At 36.2% G+C, this 6,816-nt stretch overlaps 1 protein-coding gene across 1 annotated transcript in view; it reads right to left on the reverse strand.

Annotated features, from left to right (window-relative positions):
- LOC106881986 (paired amphipathic helix protein Sin3a) overlaps positions 1-3,193 on the reverse strand; it is a 162,218-nt gene extending 159,025 nt beyond the window's left edge. Inside the window, exons 1-2 of the mRNA XM_014932524.2 lie at positions 3,056-3,193; positions 311-414 (exon numbers count right to left, since the gene is read on the reverse strand). The gene's annotated coding sequence lies outside the window, so the exon portion shown is untranslated. The remainder of the gene's footprint in view (positions 1-310; positions 415-3,055) is intronic.
- Between the last annotated feature and the right edge of the window lie 3,623 nt (positions 3,194-6,816).

The following is a 6,816-nucleotide window of genomic DNA, read 5'->3' on the forward strand; positions in this document are numbered from 1 at the left end:
TCGCTTGGTGTGCTAACGTTTCTTATTTCTTTATTGCCCACAAGGGGCTAAACACAGAGGGGACAAACAAGGACAGACAAGGAGATTAAGTCGATTACATCAACCCCAGTGTGTAACTGGTACTTAATTTATTGACCCCGAAAGGATGAAAGGCAAAGTCGACTTCAGCGGAATTTGAACTCAGAACGTAGAGACAGATGAAATACCGCTAAGCATTTCGCTTGGTGTGCTAACGTTTCTGGCAGCTTGCCATGCTAATGATTCTGTCAGTTCACTGTAAAAATAATGCAAACATGCTGACTCACCTTACCCAGACCGTTCAATATTACACAGATGAATCAGAATTTCTGTCACCAATGGTTGTTTCAGCAACATTCACCCAACAAATTTAACATATTTGATCAGCAACAAAACCTGTCAAAGAGTGGAGAAAATGCAAACACTTAGAGGTAAGCGTAAGGTAATATGCAGATCTACCCCCACCAGTTTATACAATGTCATCATTGTTACTTTGACCGTCCACTTGGGTAAATTTTCTATGGCCTGAAACCCTTCCTGGTACCAACTCTAGTCTAAGTGTATACATATGTGTGTGTATAGTATTTAATATTTAGCAGAAGCAACAGAGTGACAAGGACTGGGAGTTCTGTGTGTTGGCACTTATCAAACTTCATTGCTTCAACTAAATATTAATAGAATATACATATACACACATTTTCAGTTCTATTTCCCATTTGCATCACCATACTTGTATGTACACACAAACATACATATATATATCTATACTCTTTTACTTGTTTCAGTCATTTGACTGCAGCCATGCTGGTGCACCGCCTTTAGTCGAGCAAATCGACCCCAGGACTTATTCTTTGTAAGCCTAGTACTTATTCTATCGGTCTTTTTTGCCAAATTGCTAAGTTACGAGAACGTAAACACACCAGCATCGGTTGTCAAGCGATGGTGGGGGGGACAAACACAGACACACATACATATATATACGACAGGCTTCTTTCAGTTTCCGTCTACCAAATCCACACACAAGGCTTTGGTCGGCCCGAGGCTATAGTAGAAGACACTTGCCCAAGGTGCCACGAGGTGGGACTGAACCCAGGACCATGTGATTGGTAAGCAAGCTACTTACTACACAGCCACTCCTGCGCCTATTATCTATCTAACTATCTCTATATATTATATATATATATATATATATATATATAAATGCAGACATGGCTGTATGACTAAGAAGTTTGTTTCTCAACCACATGGTTTCAGATTCAGTGCCCCTGTGCAGCACCTTGGGTAAGTGTCCTCTAATTATAGCTCCTGGCTGATCGAAGCCTTATGAGTCGATTTGGCAGATGGAAACTGAAAGAATCTTGTCACATACACATATATATATGTCTTTGTGTTTATCTCCCACCATTGCTTGACAACCAATGTTGGTTTGTTTACATCTCAGCAACTTAGTGGCTTGGCAAAAGCGACCGACACAATATCGGATTTTAAGAAACAACTACTGGGTTTGATTTGTTCCACTAAACCCTTGAACAAGAACCTCAGGTACAAAAAAGGAATCGCATAGAAACAACATAACACATCCACCCAATTTACAAATAAGTCACAAATTTTATGGAAGTAGCTACTAAGATTAATTAAAATGAGTTAATTACTGCTTCATGATATATAAAATTAGTTTTATATGTATATCAGCAATCCTTTGATATTGGTATACATCATTCACCCACATAACCATCCCTCATGACATAAAGAGGCTAAATTAGAATAAAGGGTGAATGACGTCGTCTCCTCATTCAGACACTCTTTAGACCAATACCGAAGGGGTGCCTATATATTTTATAAACAATAAAACACTGCACCTCGTAATTCTTGTAGACATCCCGCGACTCCACACATGGTGTAATAATACTTTGAAACAATGAGGGAGCCTGTGATTAGTAAGACTAATTAAACTAAGTCAATTACTGTTTTGTAGTGTTTTTTTTTATGAATAATAAAACAATACTTTAGAATTTTTCTAGATATTTTTGGAGTTCAGTATATCGTTTCTATCTTGTTTTGTTCCGGAGCTTGTTTACGAAACATTACCGAATTCTTACCGTATTTTATCGTCAAGTGCTCGTAAAATAACAAAGATAATGGCCTTAAATGTTGGCACAGGACCAGTAATTTTAGGGGAAGGTGGGGGGCAAGTCGATTACATCGATCACAGTACCTGATTGATAATATATTTTATCGACTCCGGAGGGACGAAAAACAAAATTGATCCCGGCGTGATTTGAATTCAGAACATAAAGGAGCCGAAAGAAACACCGCTAAGCATTTTCGTCCGACGCTCTCACAGTTCTGCCCAGCTGGAATAATTGTTTCAAATTCAAGCACAAGGCCAGCAATTCCATAGGAGAAGTTTGTTGATACTATCGTAATCAGACTGGTATTTATTTTAAGGATGAAAGGATAAAAGGTAAAGCCGACCTCGGTGCTATGTGAACTAAAGAAAGTAAAGAGCCAGAATAGCTCAAAGCTATGGAGGTTGTAGCTGATCAGACCAGCAGGATTATTTCATCGGTACTTTTGTTCGCCAAGATATTTTCAAACATTAAGTGCAATGTCTCATCGTGTAGAGTCATATTTAGTTTCTTACAAAATCAAATAAAAATATCATTTCGTCCACATCACAAAAAATACTAATATTAAAATAGGACCCTGCTAAATTTCTTCCAACCACTTGAAGTATTTCAAATTTTCAGCAGATTACAAAAAATAACGAAAAACTCATCAATGTAGAAAATTTGAAAAAGTCTGAAAAATTTAACAACATTCTTTAATTATATTACAGATCGTTTTGCTGTTACAATTTCCTCTTCCCGCCACCTAAAAATTATTCCCGATTTTAAAATAAAAGCATCTCGTTTACTTAGACAACGTCTAAATAATGGATCGTGAATGGTAAATTAATTAAAGTAAACAAAATAGCAAAAATATTTAGGTTAATTAATAATATATAATAAAAATGAAAGTAGAAATCTGAACTAACCTGTAAACAATAAACAAACACAACACAAACTGATGAAGTTGAGCTCTTCTGTATGCATGTGATTACAGAAGAGCGTCAAACTCCTGCAGGGAGATGACTCTCTTCCGGTTCTATCAGAATTACAACGTGAAAGCTTATTGGGGCTTATTTCGATTTTTTTTTTTTTGTAAATTTAATCTTTTGTTTATTTACAAGCATTTTTACGGAAAGAAAAGCGTTAAAAGTATAAATGATAAAATTATCGATAAAACCACCTTACCAAGGAAACAAAGAAACAAGAAAAGGCGGAATAAAGCAACAAAAATATGGGTGGCGGGAGAGCGTAGCAAATTGTAAATTCCAGACCGAATGACATGAAGACATCCAATTTAACTTGCTCGTATTTTTCAGGACATATCCTGGATTTAGGCGTCAAAATTTGCGTACAAAAAGAATTTAAAAAAATTTTTCAAGAGCCTGGAATTTTAGTTTATAACAGTTTGAAATCATATTTGAATTCTTTTTTTTCCGCGGTATGAAACGTTGGGACATACCAGCAGATGGTTCTTACACCATTTTGCATGTAGTTATAGAAGGCGATTTAGCTTACATCTGGCCTCGTTCTGGTATGCAGTGTTGACAAATCACAAAAAATGACGAAACATCGATCTCTATCTCTCCCGAATGGGGCCTGATGCAAGTTATCGCGCTTGTTCTATGACTTCCAGGTCTTTTAACACCAGATACATCGAGAGAATATATTCTCTTACGCCTTTAAGCGCAGCCTACCCACGAACTAGCAAAACACATACTACATACGGTGTACCCAGTGTAAGCTATGGACACACGAGGTGCAGTCGATTAATGGGAAGGTTATCAGAGAAGATAGTTTTCGTATGTGGAAGATGCACAGGATCCATAAAAAACTTTAGAGACTGAGGAAATTGATTCTCTCAAACGTCCTGGTGGCTCATTAGAAGTAGTAGATAATTTCTGCTACCTAGGGGACCAGATTAGTAGTGGGAGAGGATGCTCTGAGAGCGTGATAGCTAGAATAAGTATAGGATGGAGTAAATTCAGAGAGCTGTTACCCGTTGGCCATGAGGGTTTCTCTCTCCGAGTAAAAGGAAGATTGTATGATGCACGTATACGAGCAGTAATTCTACATGGTAGTGAGCCCTGAATGCAGAGGACATGCGAAGGTTAGAAAAGAATGAAGTGAGTTTGCTCCGCTGGATGTGTATATTAAGTATACATGTTCAACAGAATGCCAGTATTCTCAGAGAGCAGTTAGGCATAAGAGGAGTTAGTTGTTGCATGCAAGAGAGAAGACTGCGTTGGTTTGGTCATATGATGTGGATGAATGCTGACAGGTTATTAAGATTGCTGCGCCCAAGTGAAATCTATTTATCTATCTATCTATCTATCTATCTATCTATCTATCTATCTATCTATCTACCTGTCTGTCTGTCTGTATGTATGTATGTATGTATGTATGTATATGTCTATGTGTGCGCGCGCGTGCACTCGCTTATACTTATGTTTCTGCTTTTATTATATCTATATAGGGATAGATATAATAGATCTAAACTTTTGTAGGCAGTGCGTCAGTATGGGCGCAGCTCAATGAGCCAAACCAAGAAAAGAAAATATAACAAAACTGCGTAAAAGAGGAGAAATACAAAAATTTTAAATCTAAGGGACTTAATCAGTACCAAAGGGAAACAACTCTTTATATTCTCTAAAATTTTGCTGTTAGATATAAAATTTCTTACAGTTGGAACACGGTGTCAAATTTTGTAGAATGGAACAGTTGATTATATCGACTTCATTACGTGCCTGGTACATTTATTTTATCAAGCCTGGAAGGAATGAAAAGCAAAATTGACCTCGGCAGGATTTAGCTTAAAAATTTTGTCAATCCACCGCCTTTTGAGGTAATCCACTTAAATATGAATGTCTCAGTTGCATGTCAATGGAAAGGTAACTGAGTTATCAAAGAAATGTTACAGTTTTGAAAGATTTTTCTAATTTGGTCTTTTAAAAGAGGATTGAAATGTGTTAGAAATATAACTATATAATTCTTTCTAATAATAGGTAAAATTTTGGAGGAGAGGTAGTCGATTACATCAACGCCTGTACTTGATTAATGCTTATTTTATGGACCTCGAAAAAAAAAAAAATTAAAGGTGGGATTTGAACTCAGAACATAAAGCTGGAAGAAATACCGTGTAGTGATTTGTATGTTGACAATCCTGTCAATTAATTATATAATGCTACCCCTTAAATAAAACTGTAAAAAAGACCTATATGAAACCACAACAAAAAATGGAACTTCTTTCGTCATCTTTTGATCTGCATTTCTACCATTACTGTGTCTTGTTTTCGATTAAAAATTCAAACATGGAAAACAAAACACACGCATGCATCAAAAGGTAAAAATTGATGAATGTAACTTAAGAAAATTTGATGTTACATTTGGTGAAAGATTGTTTAAGCGAAGGGCTATTATTTAAACATAAAGATAAACATGAATACAATCCCATCCAGAAACGTTTGTATCAATGACCTAATGGCCTGACTATTTCACTAATATCAAATGAGGAGTGCGATAGGTATTTAGGAAGGGATGAAATATATCATATGAAGTGACATAAAGAACGTAAATAGAGAATACTACACCAGAATAAAAATATATGGTCCTCAGAAGTTTCAGCTTGCAGTAAATCAACCGTCTACCAAGAATTAGCTGTACCAGTACTCATACCCACATTTGGTTAGTCTCTATTTAAACACGGAAATTATTGATATTAAACACGGAAATTATTTATTTACCAATATCAGAAATTTGCACGTTAACAATGATGTAGATAATCTCTACTTAAAACAAAAACAGAGCAGCAAAGATTTGATATCAGTTCAAACAGCCTTTACATGTCGTGTCATGTCGCATCACATCCCTTTGACTATATCCAAATATCGAAACTCAGCCATGGATCAAGTCTGTATACCGAAGGTACTTAGTATCACAGGAACTGAAAAGAAGCTTCTCAGAAAATAGTCTCTGATCGACAACCATGAACACACAATCAGACAAGTTACACAACTCTTCTGTAACAGGTTAACGGGAGAAAAGCTGCGTGCATGTTAGCAAGAGACCTTGTTTTGTTGTATTCGTAGAAAGCTTAACAGTGAAAGTAGTATTGATAACTAAAGTAATCGTATCTCGGACTAAAAAAGCAGGGGATATTAACTTTCACTTTGAAGGATATGATTTTGCAACACGGAAGCAAGAAATAACAAAATATAAATAGGACATTTTGTCAGTCAAGGTTGACCATGCATCTGCATGTGTATGTGCAAGCTTAGGGGAAGATCTCTTTTTTAGGAAAACTGGAGCTACTTATGCATGCAAGCCTCACACGTCATCGCCTTCAACGTTTATCCAAGGGAAGAGCTATCAGCTTGGGCCAATACAGCCTAGTACTATTGTTGCCACAAATGTTGTCTTCAGAAGGCAAAGAGTTGGATCAGATATTATGAACATCTTGTTGGACCATCTCACACAAGGGTCCCCGACCACCGGGCCGCGAGTCATTTGGTACTGGGTTGCACAGAAAGAATGAATTCCAATTCTGAAATTTTATTTATATTTTATTCATTGTTGCAGTCTGAATGTTGTTTTTGCATTATGTATATGATAATAATAACAATAATGATAATAATAATAATAATAATAATAATAATAATAATAACGATAATAATAATAAAATTATATTATT

This window comes from Octopus bimaculoides, chromosome 18 (genome assembly GCF_001194135.2).
Source record: "Octopus bimaculoides isolate UCB-OBI-ISO-001 chromosome 18, ASM119413v2, whole genome shotgun sequence".
Classification (NCBI taxonomy): domain Eukaryota; kingdom Metazoa; phylum Mollusca; class Cephalopoda; order Octopoda; family Octopodidae; genus Octopus; species Octopus bimaculoides.